Here is a 25381-nt window from a genome sequence, read left to right on the forward strand (position 1 = left end):
ATCAATGAAAGCAATAAATTCAGGCTGAGAAAGTCAGTCAACAATTCAATGTCTTCCCCCAAACACATCTGAATGCATATTTTTGAACAGAATGTGTGCTTAGCAAGAGTCAGTGATGGAAACAGAAATTAAATACGTTCTCAGCAAAGGAAGGGGTTGTATGAGACAAAGTACCATTTTTAAAATATTCTTGTAAGCAAAAAGGTGAGCGAGCGAGCAACAAACAAAAACAGTCAATTGATTCTTTATTTCATATTAAAGTAAAGAATAAACAAATATACACGCACACAAAAAGACAACAAACAAACAATGAGCTTGAGCACCCTGTCCAAGGTAAGTCTGCATAAGGCAGGCAATATAGCTTGTCACGACCACGTCCCGGCTCGTATATACAATGCGCGTCGACAGACGCAAATTTGTCTTTTCAGGGACCTTTCTCGGACAGAAGCTCTTGTGAATAGCCACGCCGTTTACTCACCACTTTTAATCGATGAGAAGAAATGTCACAACAAAATGATCGAAGCCGCCAGCCGCCGAATGGCTTGCGCTGTCCAAACAGGTGCATTGTGGGTTACTGCGAAGTTTGAAGGTAAAGGGTAAGACAAGCCTGAAGCTTTTATAAAGTTTACTTCCGTGTGCAGTGGCAGTCGACAACGCGACGGGCACCTGACTCTGGACTGTATAGCCGATGAAGACCAACTCTGTTTAGCTTGAACTTTCTTCGGTAGCTATTAATACACCTGGATTAACTCTCCTTTGATTTAGGTGAGTAACTGTCAGCTATTGAATGTTCATTTTGGCTCATACTAAACATTTCCGAAGACAGTGTTCTCACTCTGTTGTTATCTGTGGTCGTACAGGAATGGTCAATCGGCGAGCCTGTGACCTTGCCATTTTAGCAAATTTTGTGTTGTATACTTTATCAGATTTTTATGAAACTACCTAGATAGCTTGCCGTGTTCAGTTATTGGTGGAATTATGTTACTATGCTACCCCGAAGTTAGAAACGTCTTACGAAGTTGTGAAATTTAAGTGTGATACTTCCTGAAATCGCGCACTCAATTGAGATACGTGACATGATCATGACACTCCAGTTTCCGGGTAGTCAGTGCCAGAGTGAATCGTTGCTACATGGAAGGAGGTATGTAAGACCTTACAAATAGCCAACGAAACGGAAGAAGTGCTATTCCTTCTCCGTCCCAAAGTGTAGTTGTAAACACAGAGGTTTTACTGTCATGCATGTAAAACAGAAGCTGGGGGTTGATGTGTAGGTTGGACGGCAAAACCAGATTCGGCAAACGAGCCATTGCGGTACGAGTACAGTGTTACTGCTGCAACGACTTGTAATATATGTACATAAAAAACATCAATGCCGTGGACAGAATGTTCAATTTTTTTTACGACTGATTGAGCGTTACCGACTCAAAATTCAGGCAAACAAATAGACCCATTCAGTCAAAAGTATAGCGTTGGAGTCTTTGTTCAGTGTAGATTGTTGTGGTTGCTTTGGGTAGATTGCTTCCCGGTGAATCACAAATCACGCTACCAATGAACAACGCCCTCCAGAGAGTGTGTAGGGAAGTGACTGTGAAAACATGGTGAGAACCACAAATCTGGTGCATGCCAGATAAATGAAACAGAACCTAGGGTTATATTACACCGATCCATTGAACGAGATTGGGTAATTATCATTGTCATGTAGACCTTTACACATAGTATTATTTTTTCACGAGATGACGAAAAAAAAACCAAACCAAAACATCAAAATGTCAAAAAGTACACAATCTAATGGGGTCATGGAAAACAGTTCTCTCTGAGCTAGTCTAGTCTTATAATAGCTGTGGGTCCATAGCTGTGTTTTTTGGTTGGGATTTCTGCCTTTTTAATGGGCTGGTTATGATTTCAAATTCTGGTTACGCATGGTAGGCATAGTTGAGAATAGAAAGCAAGGGGGTCGCTCATAGAAAAACACATAAACAAGTGTCTTGGATCAGTAGGGGGTATTTATTACAATACTATACAACAGATATTTCTACAAATCTACAGGTCACGTGATTCCCCCTTGACAGGTGCTGCTGGCTGACTAGCTGATTAACATAAGTAAACAAAGCTTGCTGGCTATGGGGAAACACACGTGACCAAACTAAAACACTAACCTAAGGACTAAAGTCTACAACAAAGAAAACAAACCCCCTAGAAGTTACAATGCAGTGAAGCTACTCTTATTTTTCCCAACAAATAGGGGAAAATCTAAACAAAAACACAAAATCAAATAAACTCAATAAGTCGCAAATCTCCTTAGTAAACAAGAGGTAACAATATTGTCTGAAGCAGTAAATAAGTGGTGGGTGGGTGGGTATTAAAGCTGGCTGCTACTGCTGCTTGCTAGAACAATCTTCTGTTGCTGCATGTAATAGCTGATTGACTACATGTATGTAATTCAAAACTCCCGCTTAAATACACTAGTCATTTGTTTAAGGCAAATGTGACCTATAACAATGTTTGGTTGATTTACTCTGTGATAGGCTAAGGAAGATATAATCTATGTAAATGTGACATTACATGGTTCTCTGAAATAAACATCATACACCAATAGAATATACAGGCAAATGTGACCTTTATGAATGTGTCTCTAATTGGCTAGTACAGGTAATCTATGTTAATGTGACATTTATGGTTCTCTGACAGTGTTTTTATTAAGGCCGGTACACCGGTAAATGTTACGGGGTTCCCCAGTCATTTTACCGGGGTTCCCCTCGGAATATCAATGCAATCAGATCAGGGGGCAGTAGAAATGTTACCGGGGTTCCCAATCATTTACCAATGTTCCCATACCTTAGCAAAAACACTGTCTGAAAAGAACAAAAGATATCAATAAATTATGCAAGCAAATGTGACCTTTAGACTGACTGGTTGATCTAGCCTCTGATTGGCTAGTAATGAAAGTTATGTAAGCATACATGTTCTGAAGAATAAACAAGTGACCCCTGGAGGAGCTACACTAGAATTTGAAACACGTTAAAAATTAACTATGCCTCAAATTCTGGTTACGCATGGTAGGCATAGTTGAAATAGAAAGCAAGGGGGTCGCTCATAGAAAAACATAAACAAGTGTCTTGGATCAGTAGGGGGTATTTATTACAATACTATACAACAGATATTTCTACAAATCTACAGATCATGTGATTCCCCCTTGACAGGTGCTGCTGGCTGACTAGCTGATTAACATAAGTAAACAAAGCTTGCTGGCTATGGGAAACACACGTGACCAAACTAAAACACTAACCTAAGGACTAAAGTCCCCAAGACCCAAGACACTTGTGATAGTAGGGAGTAGCTATGTAGTAGGCAACTGAGCAGCAAATGACCCATAGTTTGCAACCGGAGCGTTTGCAACCGGAGCGTGAGGGATGGGTGCAGGTACTTTCTGAAGGAATCGCTTTTCCAGTCACCCAACAACTAAATCAGCTCTGGGGGGTCCCACATTGAAGGGCCCATGATGCCCCTCCTCGGCGGAAACTGATGCATGAATAGTGGCCTATATTATGCACAAGAGGTGACAGAAGTGACAGCAGACGCTAAGAGAAGAAAGATGGCAAGACAGGTCGAGAAGGGGAATGAGAAAAGCCGGACCTGAGAGGGGGGCAGGGGTGCAGAGAAAAGCAGAGAGCACGGCAGTGACTGGACAGAGTGGGTGGTTAGGAATGGCTGGAAGGGGGAGGACAAGCTCCCTATCTTTAGTCTGAAGAATAGTTTTGGACCATCTGATGACAATCCCTAATCCCCAGGGGAAGGTTAGAAAATCACCTCTGGTTAGATGCTTTGAAGGATCGAAGAGACTGAGGGAGGGGGGTAAAACATTCGACTTCCTGAGCAAACCAAAGAAACAAAACCAAACAAATAGCCCAGAAAACTAAATCATCTGTAACCATGAAATTGAGCTGAGACCTAATTCCTAATAGGAGATCTGGAGTAATGGGAAGCTTACGGCAGACCGACGTCCCTTTTACTCTTGCAACCCCTTTAAGCAAGGAAGATAAAAGTAAGTTATCAGCAAGTGGATTAGGGAAACCACCTTCAACATGAATAAGACGTACAATATTGAGATACTGGCGAATTGAAGTTACCTTTAACCCTTTTCCTGCCGAGCGCCCCTGTCCGTTATCCTGCCAAGTCGGTCAAAACCGGCCCCTTTTCCGTGTCTACAGAAGATAGGCTCTCCTGCACGCTTTCCTGCCAGGCATTTGGCGGGAAAATACCGCATTTTCGGGGTACGATTACCGACCATATACGTGTTAGACTTCAAAAATTTTTGCATGTCCGTATAGAGGGGCAACCGCTGATGAGGTTGTGTCCAGAAAATGACGAGGTCACGGGCGTTGTTTGCCCCGGGGGACGTGCACTTTTATGCCCTTTTCTAGCTTACTTTTGCGGAAGGTAAAGCTCGTTCGCCGGCACGCACGGCCACACCGGGGAAACGTCACCTCTCTCGTGGGTTAGTAGAAGACCCAGGGGTTAGTGCTATGGGTGCGGCGAGCACCCTCAAACCTGTCCTGTTTCCCCTGGGTTGTGTCACTTGGCCACGTACTTTGAACGACTTGGAAGAGTCGCACAGTGCAGTCTGCTTTGACGTAGTGTCAACGACATAGCTCCGCCATTGAAGGAAGGCGTGTACGTAGTTTGGCCAGTTCAGTGCACACTTAGCTCGTTAGTGTTACCGTTTCCTAACAGGTTAGTTGTGCAGTTGTTACTAAGGTGCAGTTTTGTACCACCTTAGCTCTGGACAGTGCAACTGCTCTATGCACTAACCCCAACGACAGATGGTTGGTACAACGTCTACGTCGCACGAGCACAGCCTCCGTTGGGCTGTGCCCCTCCCACGTGATACAACGCACGTTCATCCATTACTATAGCGTCCTTACGGATCTGCCAAAAACGAAAGTGGGGGTAAAAACAAAACAAACGAAAATATGCGATCATAGATAGTATTTATTCGGGAATAATTTACATTATGCCGAACAATAAATCTCGGAGTCTGTCTCGACGTCCGAGTGCATGGTCCGTGTTTCAAAAATTACAATCGGGGTGGCAGATCCGTGTTTCAAAAATTATAATAGGGGGAATTGTACAAAATAATCCGTCTAAACAAAACAAAACAAAACGAAAATATGCGATCCATAGATAGTATTTTATTCGGGAATAATTTACATTATGCCGAATAATAAATCTCAGAGTCTGTCTCGACGTCCGAGTGCATGGTCCGTGTTACAAAGATTACAATCGGGGGATTGTACAAAATAATCCGTGTTTCAATTTACAATCAGCGGGATCGTAAAGCACAAACAAACGGCACAACCGTGCTCAAAATGTGATCATGGTCCGTGTTAAGAATACAGTCAAGCCACTGTTAGGCGAAGCTGTCCCCTGTCCGTTATTTACGTCGGGTTCTCTTGCTGATGGGTGTCGTCGAGGCTGTGTGAGTAGAGGTCTGCACGCCACGCTCCTCTTACCTCGTAGCATCATGCGATGATGAAAAGCCGCAAAACACTCGCCCTCGCAGGGTTCTGCCCAGAGTTCCAAGAGTGCTGGACGGCTCATTAATATTCATGAGCATTAATATTCATGAAAAACTGTAACATTTATATGCTTGTATTTTTACATTCTTAGGGCTTGATATACAAATAATGGCCAATTCCACTGTACCTTCAAAGTATTTTTTCAGTTTTAACTGAACAAAACAGAAAGAAAACAATCTTTAGTAGTTGTAAAGGAATCTTTTGAAGCTTCTGAAAAATAATGTACCACTTTTTTGTCATCATTTTCCTGTGCTTATATCATCCCTCACCACTATGAAGTTTGGATTACCATTGCACTGTACCAGCATCCAGTGTTTTTTCAAATTACCTAGGTGGTCTTGTTACTGCTCATGTGCAGACTCTATAGAGTTTAAACCAAGAACTTAGGGGTTGGCTAATCGGCCATAGTTTTGAAAGTGGAATTTCTCGATGTCAAATTCACTTCAATTGCTTCTTGATAGTTATTGTAGAATGGGAAAATTCACAAACAGAGAGGCTTGTTGCCACGGACAAGTAACTTTTGGCTTATTGACCTGAAAAATAAGTGAGTGTTCATTGATAATTCAAACACTGGATTCGTTGACACCAAACTTGCTCGTGACTTTCATTGCATGCAGTCTTTCCACAATGCCACTCATTGAGTTTGAACTGAACATTAAAGAGTACGTTTTAGTTAGAAGTCCTGTTTTTTTGTGCTCATTTTCGCTTCCGTACTTCATTTTTGTTGTGTTATAAACCTTGATACAAAGCAAAAAAACTTCAGTTTTTCTTCTTCTTCGATCGTACAGAGATACTGTGTGACAGGAAAACCGTGTCTAGTTCATTAGGGCGATGATCTTGTGAACGTACGTTCAACAGCTGAACAGCTTTTCATATGCAAAGTCAGCGTACGGTAATCAATCAGTGGTATTGTTTAAATAGCTTTTATTGACGGAAATTCTGAGTGCCGGACGGGCCGTCCAGCGCCGTCCGGCGTGGGCAGAACCCTGGCCCTCGTGAAGATGAACCCCGCACAGACTACTCCTTTGGACGTCTCAGACAGTCGTCCGCTCGCAGTGGTCTTACCCTCTCTGCTGCATACTTTACAGCATTTCTGCCGCCCCTCCAAACGGCTGACAACGTGCATCGGCTGATTTTGTGGATTTATGTACGAGGCAAGAGAAACGGTGGCTTGACCTCTCTCACACTGGGCTGCGATCGCCCACAATAACCGCCAATGAGTTGTTTCCCGACACGCAGATGAAACATCTTATGGGTCAGCTTACTATCAGGGTGTACATGCTTGAAGCATATATATGCATTTACCAGGGCAACATCAATCAGGTAACATGCCAGATATGTCCACCATCTGTGGTTCTTGCGCCCAGTGTGAAAGTACTTGCGCTTCTGGTTGGCTCGGTCGACGCCTCCCATGTACCGGTGATAATTATACAGCGACAGAGGCACTTGTCGCCGCTCGTCTCCCTCCCCCACTGGCACGCACTCCAAGGGTGGATAGACCGTATTCAAGATCAGCACCTGAGCGTTACTATCCTGATAAGCAGTGATGTTAAGACGAGAGTCCGTTCTGGTCGTGGCTTTCATATCCCCAACAGACAGAGGAAGGCGCTTCCTCTTACCCGGCGGAATTAATTGAGGGGCATGGTGCGACGATTACGGCGGTTAAAACTCCCGACCATGTAGATCCCGGTCTCCATCAGCTCTCTAGCAGTAACGACCGTGCTAAACAGCTATCACAAACAGGCTATCACAGAATAGGCTGTGATTATATCCACAGAATGGCTGGACCAGCTCCATCGTAATTCTTTTCACCACACCTCGCTCCTGCCGTCTCCCATCAGTCCGATCCCGAAATTTCACACCTAGGTACGGTGCAAAGTTAGCGATGTATGCAGTGGTGGAGTCGCACAGCTGCCATATCTTGAAAAACCGTCTCGATCAGGCTTATGCGGTAATCTCTGCTTAAATTTAGAACGGCCCTTAAATCGCACCATGCCCTCGTCGATGGAGATCTCTCTACCCATCTTATAATTATTTACGCACCTGTCAACTATGGGCTCCATCCATGGATTGATTTTATAAAGGGGATCCTCCTGACACCGACGTCGGCGGCGTGCCTCTCTCAGGATCACGACGTGGATCGTTCTCTGGGTCTGCCAGATGAAAGTATCGCATAAGCTGCTGAAAGCGACTGCGGGTAATCACAGTAGAAATACCCTGGTTTCTCAGAAAGGATCGCTAGACCAATAATCCTCCACTGATGATTTACGGTCGATACCCATACAGACTAAGACGCCAATGAACGCCTGCACCTCTCGGTAGTCAGCGTTACGCTAGTATTTATCTATTTTCCTAGCGATATATCGCTGGTGGAATTTGGCGTATTTATTAGTCTCGTCCTTGGCCAATCTGATCAGTGTAGCTGGAATAAACTTAAAAAGTAATCGAGCTCACGGGAGTGGCTGGGCAAGGTGAAAGTCGGTCCTCTCTCATGGTCAAAATCGGTCTCCTCAAATATATTAGCATCGGTAGTCTCCGACATACGCCAGACAGGAGGGGTGTCGTCCTCCGCCAACACAGCAGCAACGTCATCATCGTCGTCAGAGCTTGCCTCACCTACATACTGCCTGTCATAAAAGTCATCGTCCTCTGCCGCATCCTCGTCAACCTCCGAGTCGGACTCAGCGGTGATATCACCGTCGTCTGGGCGTCGGGCCTGAACTCGCCCGTAGCGGCATCAAGGATCATATCTGGCTCAAAATCAGGTGGGCTATCCTGATAACGAGCCCTCCGCACTATCTTTTTCGGCGGGGACATCGCAGCACACGAACTATGGCAGGAGCGGGCTGGGCAGCCTCTGCTGATGACGAGGACTCAAGCTCTTTCGCACTGGGCACAGGAACCTCTCCTGACGCAGGATGAGGGCTCATGGTGCACGCAACAGGTGGTGTCTCTCCCGGAGCAGCCGGGGGAGAACCAATGGCATCAGCCGTCTCGTTACTCACTGTCTCACTAGCAGCAGCAGACGTAGTCTGTGCAGGTGAAGTATCTCCCACAAGAGCAGATGTAGTCTCTGCAGGTGAAGTAGTCTCTCCCGGAGCACCGGGTGAGAACCACTGGCAACCGGTGACCCGTCATCTTCCTCATCGGCAGAACGATCGGTCTTACGTTTACGCTTACCACTGGGTTTTTCAGCCGGAGATAGCTTCGCCTTACGGGAGCGTTTCTTGCCCGACTTCTTAGAACGTTTACTAGGGACATCACAGCGATCGCTACCACTACCGCCCGGAGACTCTGCATCTTTGAGCTTCAGTCGTCTGCTCGCCTTCAGAAAACTTTTGCGGTCCGTCAAGCTCATGTCTGGAACAGTGTCGACAGACTAGCAGGTCCCTCCCTTTTAAAGCCACAGGGAAACAAAGCCCTGGACATGATTGGACGCAGGGGTGTTTATATATGCATCCACCTGTTATATAATGGACCTACGGCAATCAGTCCACCAACCGGCGCTGACATTCCTACCCGTCATGTAAATTGCCTGTCCGCACCATTTGATATGCTAATAATACTCATTTGCGATGCAAATCCCTCGAGCACTTAGCATAACATAGTCAATGTCATTAGCATCTCAACTTGACATTCCGTCCAGCTGGGTACGTGGCATGCGCACCTGCCACCCAAGGACGTTGGCCCAAGCCCATGTTTAGTACGGGTGGGAAACCCGTATCTTTAACCTCATGTCCCTTCTAAGTACGCCTGCGCAGGGCGTATTGTCATCCAAGTCGGTGACAAGCCAACCCGACAGATCGCCCATTAAGCAGTAATGGACTGGCCGTCTCGTTCTTGTACGGCAACGAACAGTGCTTCAGCGGCTTGTTTAGGTCATAACCGTCGCCTGCCGAGCGGCTTACCCAACTAAGGCGGTCAAAGATGAAGGATGCCAAATTGTCAACAGCTGTCTCGGCCTCGTCCGTTGGGCAAACATGGCTCCTTCAAATAACGTGGCCAGCACGTCTACGTCATCAGCGGTGATGACGACCCGTCATTGACGCCCGAGTGCGTAAAACTCGGAATATACCGACAGGTACCTCTACCTGAGTCGGTCATACTACGGTATAAACCAAACACAGGTCTGCCAACTCCCCGTTAGACTCGGCCGTTAGCCGAACTTCACAGGGACAACATAGGCGTAACAAGTCGGTGAACAACGGTTCACGCACCTAACCGCAGCCGCCAAGTCGGTGAACAATGGTATCAAATTTTGAGGCCATGTTCGTGAATGGCAAGGCTGAGGCGGTGTGTTTCGTTGCACGGCTTGAACGTCTAGAGCCAAGTGCAGCCGACAACGTCCGACATCTGAGTGGGTAGTCTTTTCGAGAAGGTAACAAGTCGGTTAAAAGCGGTGGTTACCCTTCACAAATGTCGCTCAAGTCCGTTCGGATCAGTTCCATGTCAGGGACTAATCAAGCCGAGTCCGTCAAATCCGTCCGCACTTCCCGTCAATCAGGACCAAGTCCGTGATTTTCGTCTCGCACCATTGGCAAAAAATTGCACCGCCAGCTGAGGCGGTCTTAGGCGGTTGCCTTACAGATTAGCGTTGCCGAGACGGTCAATTTCGGCCGCAATCGATGTAGTGCCTCAGAGCCAAGTTACCCAAACTCCGCTAGAATACGTCAACGTGCTAACCTGCCAAGTACGCTACTCGTCCCCCCCAAAAAACCAGTCCCCCACCGGGTGGGGGACTGGCTGGGTAGCTTCCGCACCTTTCCCTGTCGTTGGACTCTCTGTGAACCCATTTCGAGAGCAAACGCCGTTCCTCGCCCAAACCTGTCCTCGAACGACCCCTAGCGCGAGCAAGGGTTTGCTACACGTAGTTCCGTCGATTAGGCAGGAAAGGGGGTACCAAAAAGTAGCCCGATTTCCACCGCCTTGGCAGGATAACGGCCGTGGCTGCTCAGATTCTAGCTACACCGAATTTCAAGCGGATTTTCACCGACTTGGCAGGAAAGGGTTAAGCGCCTGGCCAGATGTGCAACATACCTACATAAAACACTAGGCTCGACAGGTGTAGGGTTGTACCCAAAGGAGAGACAAAAGTCTATATAGGCTCGACGGGAACTGCATATGATGTTTTTGTTGATGAGGCAAAGGTATGGCCTCTGTAGAATGCCACTTCAACATCCAATTCTTTCTCCAACTGTTTTTGTTGGCTATCTGGGAAAGTAGGATAGAGGCAGCGGAACAAGACATGTGATTAGGAAAGGAGGAGAGAAATTCATTTGGGTGCATTTGGTAAAGGGTGTTTGCTTGAAGTAACTTATGAAGACGTAACACTTGCCCTGGCTGATGTAATCTAGAGATAGCATCTGGGATGTTGTTGTCTTTGCCAGGGATATGAATTGCCTTGATCTTAAAGTTGAAGCGAACGGAAAGCCAAAACAATTCACGTAAGGCATTCATTACTGTGGAGTTACATGATGTACCATTATTGATACAGGCCATAGCGACAGTGCTATCAGTAAAAATGTGAACTGTGGAATTTTTGCCAAACATTTGCCCATCGTTTGGCAGCAAGAATGATAGAAAGGACTTCTTTGTGGTTAATATGAAGTGGGGCAGCTGATGGCCAGTCACAGGACCACAGGGTGTACTGCCAATCACCTCTGTAATACATACCTGAGGCCAAATTAGAAGCATCAATGTGAACATCATCACCGGACGGGGATCAATGAACTTAGTACTACCATTAAAAAGAGGAAGACATTGCAACCACCATTGAATATCTAACTGAAATTCCTTAGACAGAATTAGCTTGTGAGAAGAGCGGCGTAAGTTACTGAGCTGGTTAAGGATACGCCGAGGAAAGTTCTACCTCCATAGATTACCCTGCATGCCCAGGCAAGCTTCCCTGTTAGGGTTTCTAGCTGGCGGCGGCTGGCCCGCTTTTTAGCGGAGAAAGTAATAAGCAGATTATGCAATTCAGCAAGCTTTTGCTGGCAAGCGTAAAGTAAGCAGAACAGTATCAATTCAATACCGAGAAAGACTAATCGTTGGGTAGGGCCTTCAACCTTTTTCCATGCTATACGGAAACCAAGCTGTCTTAGCAATTTGAGAAGGGTGTTAAGAGCTACCAAACATGAATGATAGTCAGGGGCGATAATAAGAAAATCATCGAGATACACAACCATAGCCTTAAAACCTCGCCTGGCCATCATTCGTCGGACACTTTGGGTCAATCTATGAAATATACTAGGTGACAATTTTGCACCAAATGGGAGCCGTGTATCATGAAGGTATGTTGGGTGTTCATCACCTTCAAAGAGCCATTCAAGACCTGTGGCCTGATAATTGGACGGGTGTATTTTCACAGAGCGGTAAGCTGACTTGAGGTCTACCTTAGCAAGAAAACTGCCGGGGAAATAAGTTTCACAGCATCATCCAGAGACTGATATTTAAAGTGATTGTCGGACGCATAATCATTCACAGCCTTACCCTGTGGTTGGCTACAATCATGGATAAGCCTAACTTCATCAGAATTTGGCTTGGGAATAGACCCAAGGGCACTGATAATTGTTGGTTTTGGGAAGAAATAACATAGTGACCCTCTTCAATTTCAGCAAGGATCTGCTTCTCGACTTGTTGTTTGGCTGCACCAGTAGCTGACTTATAATTTGACTGACATATTGGGCTGGTTTTAGGGGAGTATCTTTATCGATAATGCGAAAGCCATTTTTAATCCCGTCTAACAAAATTTGGAATCTGGGTCATGTTTGAGCTCAGTTTGCCAAGCAGAGTAATTTAAAGCGAATTCATTGCGGGATGGGGCCGGTAGGTTTAAGGGTTGCGACTTTAGAAGTTTTTTGAATCAGAGCCATTCGTAGTTTCATGGACTGATTTGGGTGAGGTTTACGACAGGTGTCGACCAAACAAACATGTGCATAATTACAATTAGGACCAAATTTACAATGACCCTTTTTAAAACCTAAACAAATGGGTCTCCCAGATTTAGTATCAATTGGCGCTGGTGTACGGTTTGTTGTTTTTACATCATTGTTGGTAAACCTACTGTAATTGTTGCGCTTATCAACTCTTTGGAATTTTTCTATCAATGAAATGGTTGACAAATGCGGAATATCACTACCCCATCTAAACTTGTACTCCTGTTGATATTGGCGATAAAACTGATCATACAATAGGACTGACGTCCATGTATACCGGTTTGCCAATTTACAGATCTTACGTGAGTATGCTATGTAATTGAAAACATCTTCCCCTTGAAGTGAACCATTTTTCATTTTTTTATACATGATTGCAAAATTTGCTGCTGTCCATTGAGTAGGTGTCACAGATTCCAATGGAGGTCTCTTTTTTCCTGACTGAACAACAACCGTGTGGCCATCATCCCCTACACTAAGAACCTGTTGGTCCGTTACTTTGACAAAGTCACTGGGTGACAAAATATCAACAATATCATCATATTTCTCACCTTTAAAGTGGGTGTCCATGTATACCTGGGGCTCTAAATCAGCCCTTGCGTGATTTACAGAAGCACGTGGAGGTTGGTTATTTGGAGAGTTCGGAAGAAGTAAAGTGTTCAGGATTGTTTGTAATGGTGCTGAGTCTTGTGGTGTTTCGGCTGCAGTTGTTGGTTGGTTGGACGGCAGAAGTGATTGCAGATGTTTGATGTAGTCTCCCAAAGCTGTGGAAGCGGCCATCTTGGATTTTGAGTCACTGTTGAGGGAGCTGACATTCGGTGTTGTATGTGTACTGGTTGCTGTGGTCCCCTCAGCACTAGGACATTGGTCTGGCTGCTGTGTCATCTCTCGGGCTGCTGGTTGTTGCTCAGGAGGTCTTGGGCCTTTGTCATTGTCTGGATATGATCACTATTCTGATTCATGTTACGGATTGCTGCAAGCAGGAATCTTCGTTGAGACAGAGTTCAACTTGCATTTCAACAACATCTTCCTTCTCTATTAGCTGGAATGATGGTAGATCGGTGAAGCCAGCTGCTGCTAGTTTGGACAATGTATATGATGTTATCTTATTGTCCGATGCCCACTGTTGGACCTCAATGGGAATGTCAGGTCCCATTTCTGTTATCAATGTTCTTTGGCTTGCTGGAGTCAGGTTCATAGAACATGTATTCTGAAACATGTCTTGCAACGTACCTGGTGTCTGGTAACTGTCAGAGTCCATCAACGGATGCTGAACTTGAAGGAAGAGTGAAAATCAAGCTATATACAAATTAGTGCCAACAAAGGCGTTTTTGGTAAAAAATCTCCTTCTTCATAACCGCTGGTCAGACAGCTTTGATATTTGGTATACAGGTCCCTATGGATAACCCAACTTGGATTTGTTCAAATTGTGATGAAATATGCAAATCTGTATTTTTAAGGAATTTTTTTTGTCATTTTTGGTCAAAAATTTATTTCATCAAAACCGCTCGTCTGACAGCTTTGATATTTGGTATACAGGTCCCTAGGGATAACCCAATTTGGATTTGTTCAATTGTGATGAAATATGCAAATCTGTATTTTTAAGGAATTTTTTTGTCATTTTTGGTCAAAAATTTATTTCATCAAAACCGCTCGTCTGACAGCTTTGATATTTGGTATACAGGTCCTACAGATAAACTAAATATGATATATAGAACAGGGAAAGACACTAAGGGTTGCCCGATTGCCCGGGGCAAGTGAAAGTCGCGTTCGGGCAAGTGAACCTCCGATGCCACTTGCCCGACGGGACAAGTGAAAAAAATAATACCTAGAAATCAAATTCACGAGAGCGATTTTCTGGTAAGGGAACACGGACTTAAACAACAAAAAATAATCATATTATGTCATTGTGAACATTTCCATAAGATTTTTCATAAAATTGCATGAAGAGTTGACGAAAAGAATCATATAATCGCTTTCAATAAAATGCAGTTCAAACAATACCACCGGTACCGGGTAATTACCGTACGCTGATTTTGCATATGAAAAAGCTGTTCAGCTGGTGGAGCGTACATTCACCAAAGTTCATTGCATTGACTGTGAGGTTACGGTGTCTCACAATATGTCGACACGGTAAAAAACACATTGCAGTTTTTGTGCTTTGTATGAACGTTTATAATAATGTAAAAGTAAAGTCCAGTGGTGAAAAATCACCTCGAAAATGGGACTTTTCCTAAAACGTACCCTTCAATGTTAACTTGTCGAGTGACAGTGAGTGGCTTCGTGGCAAGACCACATGCAATGAAGTCATGAGCAAGTTAAGATTTGGTGTCAACGGGTCCAGAATTTGAATTTTAAATGATCACTGACTTAATTTTCAGGTCAATACGCCAACAGTTACTTGTCCGTGGCAACCAACCTCTCTGTTTGTGAATTTTCCCATTCTAAAATGACTGTCAAGAAGCAATTGGAGCGAGTTTGACATCGAGAAATTCAGCTTTCAAGATACATTGAAAAACATCGACGCCTTAGGTTGTTGGTTTAAGGATACTGGTATAGTGCAACGGTAATCCAAACTTAATAGGGCTGGTGTATGATATAAGTGCAGTAAAAACATGACAAAGAAGTACATTATTTTTCAGAAGCTTCAAAACATTCCTTTATAGATACAGATTTTTTTCTTTCTGTATAGATAAGTTAAAACTTTTAACTGCAAAAATACCTTGGAAGGTACAATTGAAATGGCTGTTATTATTTGTACATTAAGCCCCAAGAAAGTAAACATACAAACATATGAACTGTTAGAATTTTTTCTATGAATATGAAAGCCCCACTTGCTGTAAATCTTGTAATTTGTTGACCTAAAAAAGGCTTCCTATGTTCTGTTGTTTTCTTTAAATTCTACCCATTTACAGGATATAGTCTTTTACTGCTTTACAAAACATTCTTTAGTGAAAAATTGGACAAGTAAATTTACATTTTAACCATTATTTTGATTTCCCACCATACTACAAAGAAAACAAAGCATATGTGTCCCAGTTGAAAACATTCAACACTATGCATTACATCGGACTACTCTGTTGTTTCCCTGAATATTCAAATGTATATATGCACGGTGTACACTGGTTTTGCTATATTTGCATGGGGTGCCATTTTACGTTTGGGCACACATTTATTATTTTTCTTGTTCAAAATTGCACATGCAGTCTCACTGGGCAGTTAACAATACTTGTATTCCAGCCCCCCAAAGAGCAAATTCCCAAAAACTTGTTTTAGTTCAGAAGTAAAATCACATAAAGAATGCTAAAAGATACAGCTAGTGGGGCTTTAATAATTAATTGAATATAAATGAGCCATCCAGCACACTTAGAAGTAAGTGTGAGGAGAACCCTATGAGAATGTCTGACACTTTCTCATGATAACATGATAATTTTCAAAATAAAGTGCGTGAAATGAAAAACCAAATGTTTTAGCTTTTTTCAAACACGTAAATTATACTGGGCAAGTGGTTTTCCAATTCGGGCAAGTGAACCAAACCCCCTACTTGCCCGAGGGCAAGTAGCTTAAAAAATAAGTGTCTTTCCCTGTAGAATATATGATGAAATCTGCAATTTTGTATTTTTTGTGCAATTTTTGACATTTTTGGTCAAAAATGTGTTTCTCAAAAACTACTTGTCTGATGCCTTTGATATTTGGTATACAGGTTCCTGGGGGTTCTCCAAGTGTGATGTAGTGAAATTTGATGAAATCTTCAATTTTGTATTTTTGGGTCAATTTTTGCCGTTTTTGGTCAAAATATTTGTTTCTCAAAAGTTACTCATGTGAATAGCTTTGATATTTGGTATAATTTTTATACATAATTATGATGAAATCATCAATTTTGTATTTTTGCAGCTAATTTTGCCATTTTAGGTCAGGCCATCCTGAAATGAGCTATCAAAGATCTCAACCATCTTCATCAATACATATGTCACAAAAAGTTGCTCTCTACATAACACAGCAGAGCTCTGTCGACTATTGGGTCGCTTGTTTTTTTCAAAACCGCTGGTCAGACAGCTTTAATATTTTGTTAACAGGTCCCTAGGATGACCTTAGTGAGATGATTTCATACAGTCAGGAAATACTTAATTTTGTATCCATGTCTATAGTAGCTTCAGGACATTGGCCCTATGTTTAAGATAATGTTGTGATTCAGTAAGCATTTGAAATGGTAAACTGTATTTGGTGTTGAAATGCGGTAAAAAATAATGAGAAAACATAGCTGAGGTGATTTCAGCAGGTTTGGTTTTCCAACAAATATATTCAAAGTTTTTTTTCAATGTTAAAGAGTGATGGAGGGGGGGGGGGGGGGGGGGGGGGGGGGGGGGGGTCCTGGCAGATTTTGAAAAAATCCAAACAAATGTCAATAAAAAATCAGCCACAGAAGGTTTGTCAAAAAGAAAAGGTGAGATAGTGGGAAAAAAAGAATGTACAGTGTATCGGATAAAAAAGATGTTCCTCATCAATCTTCCAGACAACCCCCTTTTATCAAATGGTACACCCCTGATGTATTTTTGTGTGCCATTAAACATGCAGTGTATTTTAGTTTAAGATGTCAATCAAGTTAGGTAAGGATTTGAAAGGAATAGTCAAGTTCACCACAGTTTAACTTTATCTCTTGTGTCATCATCCTTGTGTAATTGGTTAAGTTTGTAAGTTGCTCCAGATGTGGATGTACCAGCTGTTCTGGAAGAAACAATGTTACTTTTCCCTATAGGGTTTCTGAGTTAATGATTGCATGTTGAAATCTCTCCATGTATCTGGTGCATGGGCAAAATGTAAATATTGGTTGCATGTTATGTATTTCAGTCTATGTCAAATATTGTAAATGAAAAATCAAGAACAGTTTGCTGTGTGCTTGTAAAAGATAACATGTATGTCAATACATATTAAACTGCCTTGCAGTTTGATTGTCTTAAAATTATCACAGAATTAGAAAACGAAAAGAAACTAATCAAATTGCTGTAACATATTCACCCTCAGTGTCTGTAGGCCTATACTTAACTATTTTATCATTACATTCAGCTTTTTGTTATATCTTTATCACTCTCCATGGGCCTTAGGCACACTTGGGGTCAATGTCATCACTCTGTGCCAGTCTGTGAATGTCAGTCTGTCTGTATTTTTTAGGCCCATGTTTCATACAATTGGTGGTTTGTTTTGATAACTTTATTTGGTATATAGGGATAACCTAGCAATACAATTTTTTTGACAAAATGTGACATGACTTCGGTGACCTTTGACCTCAAATATACATATTTGTCCATAACTCAGTAACCACAAGTGCTACACCCTTCATGTATGGTATGATGGGACACCTTATGATGCCACATATTGTACCTCATTAATTATGTGCATATCTAATTTTGAGCAAGCCAATAGAGCCAGAGGTCTGATTTTTGATATATAGGGATAACTATAGGAGAGAATTTTTTTTGACAAAATGTAATGTGACCTCGGTGACCTTTGACCTCAAATATACATATTTGTCCATAACTCAGTAACCACAAGTGCTACACCCTTCATATCTGGTATGATTGGACACCTTATGATGCCACATATTGTAGCTCATTAATTATGCACATATCTCATTCTGAGCAAGCCAATAGAGCTGGATGTCTATTTTTGGTATAAAGGGAAACTATAGGAGAGAATTTTTTTGACTAAATGTCATGTGACCTTGATGACCTTTTACCTAAAATATATGTTTATGTCAATAAATAAGTAATCACAAGTGCTATGTCCTTTGTATTTAGTAGGATGGGAGACCTTATGACAACACACGCTTTACCTCATTAATTTTGCACACATCTAATTCTGGGCAAGTGAATAGAGCTAGAGGTCTGATTTTTTGGCATATAGGGATTAATTAGCAATATAATTTTTTTTCAAAATGTCATGTAACCTCAATGACCTTTGACCTTGATTATACATATATATGCATATCTCAATAACCACAAGTTCTATACCCTCCAATTTTGATAGGATATTAGACCTTAAGATGTCACATCTTGTACCTCATTTATTATGCGCATATGTATTTCTTGGCTGTCCAATACTGCTAGAGGTCTGATCTTTTTTCCCGATTTAGAACCATAACTTAGACATGCCTCATGTTTTTCAAATTGGGAACAACGACATAGACCTATTTGCCCATAGATCTCAACATATACACTCCAGTGATACTTCTTAATGACCACATTCCCTGCCCCATCAAGACTAATACTCCTATTACAAGTGGGACTGTCATTGTCAATGACTTGTTTAGTTAATGGTTGTATCACAGTATTCGATATTTCTAATTCTGTATTTTTTCCATTTTATGTTCTGAATAAATACATTAAACATATTTCACTGTCTCCAGTACATTACATTTAAGTATTTTCACTTCATGCACTTTATCCCTTTCACACATGTTCAAATATCTGACCAGAGAACAAACACTAAATAGTCCAGGATGGGAGCTACAGTGTCATTGACGCTATTTTTTTAATTTTTTGATATTGTTGAAAATAGGCAAATTAATGCCAAAAAAGGTGTTTTTGGTTAAAAATCTTCTTCTTCATAACCGCTGGTCAGACAGCTTTGTTATTTGGTATACAGGTCTCTAGGGATAACCCAACTTAGATTTGTTCAAATTGTGATGAAATATGCAAATGTGTATTTTTAAGGAATTTTTTTGTCATTTTTGGTCAAAATTTGACTTACATTGTATGTAATTCTTGTACTGTATAAACCCTATCAATTCACCCTGAAAAAATAATTAATATGATTTTAAATAATTGAATTAATTGGGAAATCATCAAAGCCAAAATAATTTTAGTGTAGAATTATCAGAAAGTTCAACTTTTTTTGACAGTTCATAGTGAAATGCCTACCATCTTGGAGGATTAAAACATGTAAAGGCAACTTTCCTGAATCCTAACTTTTACATATTCTGAACCGTCATTTATTGTGCCCTGTGTGTTATCTAAAAGAAATTGCTCAAAATAGTTTGTCATGATAGGGTGGCCAAATAAATAGAGATAGAGAAAGTTCTAATTTCCATTTTTGGTTGACTTGGTAAGGATAAGATAAAATTACTCTTTGAGGGAAAAAATAGAGTGGTCAATTAAAAGAGTGGTCAAAGTGATAGGATTTTTATGGTAAAACTGGGCTGTAAGATTCCTCATGTGCTATTTATAGCAATTATGCAATCTGTGTAAACAGTGCAATGAAAGTGTTACATGATTCCTTATAATGCTTTTGATGACCTTGAACTTCTTAAGTTTCAAACATTTGTCTCTTCAGTGTGCATTCTCTGAGTACGTACAGTCTCAACTTATTCAACAGAACTTACTTACAATGTTAATTTGAAAGTTAAAATGTGGTTTGTAAATAGGATGGAAATACTGATAAAGATAACCAGCTTAAGACTCTTTATAACTGAAGTACTTACTGATTTGATATTTGTTGTGTGGATAAAATATATGATTTTGAGAAACTGTTTTTATTAATTTTTGATATTGTTGAAAATATGCAAATTAGCACCAAAAAAGGCATTTTTGGTAAAAAATCTCCTTCTTCATAACCACTGGTCAGACAGCTTTGTTATTTGGTATACAGGTCCCTAGGGATAACCCAACTTAGATTTGTTAAAATTGTGATGAAATATGCAAATCTGTATTTTTACGGAATTTTTTTTCCATTTTTGGTGAGGCCATCCTGAAATGAGCTATCAAAGATATCCACCTTCTTCATCAATACATGTGTCACAAAAGGTTATTCTCTACATAACGCAGCAGAGCTCTGTCAACTGTTGAGTCGCTTGTTTTTTCAAAACCGCTGGTCAGACAGCTTTAATATTTGGTTTACAAGTCCCTAGGATGACCTTAGTGAGATAATTTCATACAGTCATGTATCCATGTCTATAGTAGCTTCAGGGACTTTGGCCCTATGTTTGGTATATAGGGATAACTTAGCAATACAATTTTTTTGACAAAATGTCATGTGACCTTGGTGACCTTTGACCTCAAATATACATATTTGTCCATAACTCAGTAATCACTAATGCTACACCCTTCATATTTGGTATGATGGGACACCTTATGACACACATCCTGTACCTCATTAATTATGCACATATCTAATTCTGAGCCAGCCAATAGAGCTAGAGGTCTGATTTTTGGTATATAGGGATAACTTAGCAATACAATTTTTTTGAGAAAATGTCATGTGACCCCGATGACCTTTGACCTCAATATACATATATGGCCATAACTAAGTAACCTCAAGTGCTACAACCCTTCATATTGGTATGATGGGAGACCTTATGACATCACATCCTGTACCTCATTAATTATGTGCATATCTAATTCTGAGCCAGCCAATAGAGCTAGAGGTCTGATTTTTGGTATATAGGGATAACTTAGCAATACAATTTTTTTGACAAAATGTCATGTGACCCTGATGACCTTTGACCCCAAATATACACATATATCCATAACTAAGTAACCACAAGTGCTGCACCCTTCATATTTGGTATGATGGGAGACCTTATGACATCACATCCTGTACCTCATTAATTATGCGCATATCTAATTCTGAGCCAGCCAATAGAGCTAGAGGTCTGATTTTTGGTATATAGGGATAACTTAGCAATACAATTTTTTGGACACAATGTCATCTCACCTCGATGACCTTTGACCTTAAATATACCTATATGTCCACAACTTGGTAACCACAATTGCTACAGACTTCATATGTGGTATGATGGGAGACCTTATGACACTGCATCCTGTACTTCATTAATTATGCGCACAATCTAATTTTTCTTTTGCTCTAATGCTGCCACTTGTGTCGAAACCCGGTCATCGCTGCTTGCAGCTATATTTATTATTATTATTATTATTATTATTATTATTATTATTCTTTTTCTTCTTCTTCTTCTTCCGTCCTCTAAATGCAACTGCCACGCGAACACTGTTGCACCTAGAGACTTCAAATTTGGCACATAGGTAAAACTCCTCACAAGTAATTTTTTGATCACATGACCATAACAATGGGTCACATGACCTGGCAGCCATATTAAACTTTCAACTTGGCTTAATTTGCATAAAAATAAACCAATCAAAATTCTGTCAGATATTTTTGTAGACCATAGGGCTAGGCTCCTTCATGCCAAATTTCAAGGTCATAGGCCCAGCCGATTTTGAGAAGAAGATTTTTAAAGTATTATTTTTCACATTTTTCAGTGACCTTTGACCTCCCCTATAGATTTACAAATGCCCATTACAGGCTAGCCAATAGAGCTAGGAGTCTGGTTCTTTTTCGACATAGACGATCATTGGCTGTTAATGTTCACTGAAATATTTTGGGTCAGGTCACGTGACCTTGACCTCATTAATTATGCGCATATCTAATTCTAGGCTAACCAATAGGGCTAGAGATCCGAATTTTGGTACACAGGGACTACTATGGGATAGAAATCTATTGCAAATATGTCACGTGACCAGACCTCATTAATTATGCGCATATCTAATTCTAGGCTAACCAATAGGGCTAGAGATCCGAATTTTGGTAGACATTGACTACTATGGGATAGAAATCTATTGCAAATATGTCACATGACCAGACCTCATTAATTATGTGCATATCTAATTCTAGGCTAACCAATAGGGCTAGAGATCCGAATTTTGGTACACAGGGACTACTATGGGATGGAAATCTATTGCGAATATGTCACATGACCAGACCTCATTAATTATGCGCATATCTAATTCTAGGCTAACCAATAGGGTTGGAGATCCGAATTTTGGTACACAGGGACTACTATGGGATAGAAATCTATTGCAAATATGTCACGTGACCAGACCTCATTAATTATGCACATATCTAATTCTAGGCTAACAAATAGGGCTAGAGATCCGAATTTTGGTACACAGGGACTACTATGGGATAGAAATCTATTGCGAATATGTCACGTGACCAGACCTCATTAATTATGCGCATATCTAATTCTAGGCTAACCAATAGGGCTAGATATCCGAATTTTGGTACACAGGGACTACTATGGGATAGAAATCTATTGCAAATATGTCACGTGACAAGACCTCATTAATTATGCACATATCTAATTCTAGGCTATCAAATAGGGCTAGAGATCCGAATTTGGTGCACAGGGACTACTATGGGATAGAAATCTATTGCAAATATGTCACGTGACCAGACCTCATTAATTATGCGCATATCTAATTCTAGGCTAACCAATAGGGCTAGAGATCCGAATTTTGGTAGACAGGGATTACTATGGGATAGAAATCTATTGCAAATAGTCACGTGTCCAGACTTCATTAATTATGCGCATATCTAATTCTAGGCTAACCAATAGGGCTAGAGATCCGAATTTTGGTACACAGGGACTACTATGGATAGAAATTTATTTTCAATATGTCACGTGACCAGACCTCATTAATTATGCACATATCTAATTCTAGGCTCACCAATAGGACTAGAGATCCGAATTTTGGTACACAGATAGTAGTTTGGGATAGAAATCAATTGTCAATATGTCACATGACCAGACTCATTAATTATGTGCATATCTAATTCTGAGCTAACCAATAGGGCTAGAGATCCGAATTTTGATACACAGGAGTACTATGGGATAGAATCTATTGTCAATATGTCACGTGACAAGACCTCATTAATTATGCACATATCTAATTCTAGGCTAAGGTGATAGAGCTAGAGGTCTGATTTTTGGTATAAAGGGATAACTATGATATTGAATTCTTTTAACAAAATGTCACATCACCTCGACTACTTTTGACCTCGATTTCACAAATACTACCATAGCTCCCATCTTTTTGCATATGTATTTCTCTATTGCCCCTGTTGATGGAGATGTCTCGAAACCCGGTGATTGCTGCTTTGCAGTTATATTTCTTGTTGTTTTTCTGGTTGTACTGTGCAGAAATCATTGTCATAACATCAACGTAGAATTTTCCTCCACTGAAGAGATAGAAACAACATTTATTGTTGATCATTGGTAACCCATACTGGTATATACCAATTCTGATCAAATTTGAGCGACACCGTATAATTGCGGTATTTTTGTAGAAAAATATTTGGTTGACAACGTTTTTCAAGCGTTCTTTCAATTTATCATGTGGTATTGAGGTATCAATGTGGAAAAATCGAAAGTTTTAATAGATGTTATTTTTGAAACAGATCTTGATTTCAAATTCCAAGAGTTCCTTCGAATTTTTTAATATCCACATTTGATTTATACCACTCTGAGAAAAGACAACACCACAGTATGCTTGAAGTCCCCATTTAACAGTACAAAGAACAGAAGTCAGTATCTTCGATAACTCTGTTGTTGAACATTTTGAAGATCCTGTGATAAACCTAGCTATTTAAGGTGTTTTGTTGAGCTTTAGTATCTTGTATAAGCTAGGCAACTTATTATGGTCATCCTTTGTTGTAATATTAAAATTATTCATGAATAACTTATGGTTTGCCAAAATTTAAGATTTGTTGAACATTGATTATCTGTAAGTAGAGTTGGTAGAGGTCTTAGTTACTAATCCAAAGGTTTCTGTCACTATGGGGTCAAAGGTTAATGACATTACGTAACCATAACTGCAACACACAGTCAAATGTAAACAATAGACCCGCTTGCCGCAACCAGGAAGCAGCCACCGGTGCACTCCAAGAAAATTGGTGAGTATTGGCATTTTTATCCATGATATTATCAACGAAAACATATTCGACACACCAGTTTGTTTCTTTAGTTTTAAAAAAATCAAAGTGAAATTCAGCGATGAAATCCAGGCAACCTGCATCGGTCGAAACAGCGGGAATTTCAAATTTATGATAGCAATTCCGGTGTGTTGACTTGACGTTTATTTATCAAAATATGAGTCAATGTCTGTCAATGTCATATTTCAGCTTGGTGACTTGATGAATCCTAGCAATGTACTGCTATCTTGAATTGCTGTGACATTATCAGCAATCGCTTTACCTGGAAACATGGAGGCGGTAGGGGAAACCCTGGCTAGCAATGCCCTGAGTGTCGAATGATTAGACCTACCGTCGCATTACATTATCAAATGCTGCGTATGAGAGCTTAGCCGTTAATGATTCTAAACAGCAAGGCGAGTGTGTACTGAGAGAGGTAAAAGCAAATAATCATTAGGAACGTAATTTTGTTTTATTCTCAATTCACAATAATTTCAGATCTATCTGTTGTCATGAAATGGATATCTCTGTCACAGCTGTGGGTTGTGATGTCGGCATTGCTGCCGGAAAAGCAAGTGAATGCCATGGATCGCTAACAGCCCTTGAATATATTGTGTACTCGAGACATCACTGCACATCTCAAATTTCCCAATACGCTTTCAGAACGACTTTAAATATAATTGTTTTGGTTGTGCTGTCATGTTTTCAGGTCATTATAGAATGAACCCATCATGAACGAATCACTTTTACCAAAGTCGATATTTTTTTTTGCATTATATCATCATTTTGTGTCTTTTTCAATGCTGAATTACGTACTTCGAATTTTGTAAAATTGGCACGTTTTAAACCGTTGACTATTTTTGCCATTTCCAGATTTAAACTTTTGTTGAAACTTTCAGAATAAATTATAGGGGATATTTGAAAGAAAATAAGGCTAAAAAATTAGGGGGTCACAACGTGAATTTTTAAGGTAGAAGAAGTCAAAGATAGACTATATATATAGTTTTATATTTACGTATTTTTTATTACCTTCTCGTGTCTATTTATAGACAGAGAAGGTATTAGAGTTGAAAACCAATATGCTGCTGTCAAGAACTTCCGTCTGTCAAG

At 40.8% G+C, this 25381-nt stretch overlaps 1 protein-coding gene across 2 annotated transcripts in view; it reads left to right on the forward strand.

Moving 5' to 3' along the window:
- The first annotated feature begins 591 nt into the window (after positions 1-591).
- Positions 592-25381, forward strand: part of LOC139135912 (plexin-A4-like) — a 195948-nt gene continuing 171158 nt past the window's right edge. The window contains exon 1 of one of the 2 annotated variants that reach the window (XM_070703688.1): positions 592-765. The gene's annotated coding sequence lies outside the window, so the exon portion shown is untranslated. The remainder of the gene's footprint in view (positions 766-25381) is intronic. The other variant, XM_070703687.1, reaches the window with a different exon arrangement.

Source organism: Ptychodera flava, chromosome 6 (assembly GCF_041260155.1).
Source record: "Ptychodera flava strain L36383 chromosome 6, AS_Pfla_20210202, whole genome shotgun sequence".
Taxonomy (NCBI): Eukaryota; Metazoa; Hemichordata; class Enteropneusta; family Ptychoderidae; genus Ptychodera; species Ptychodera flava.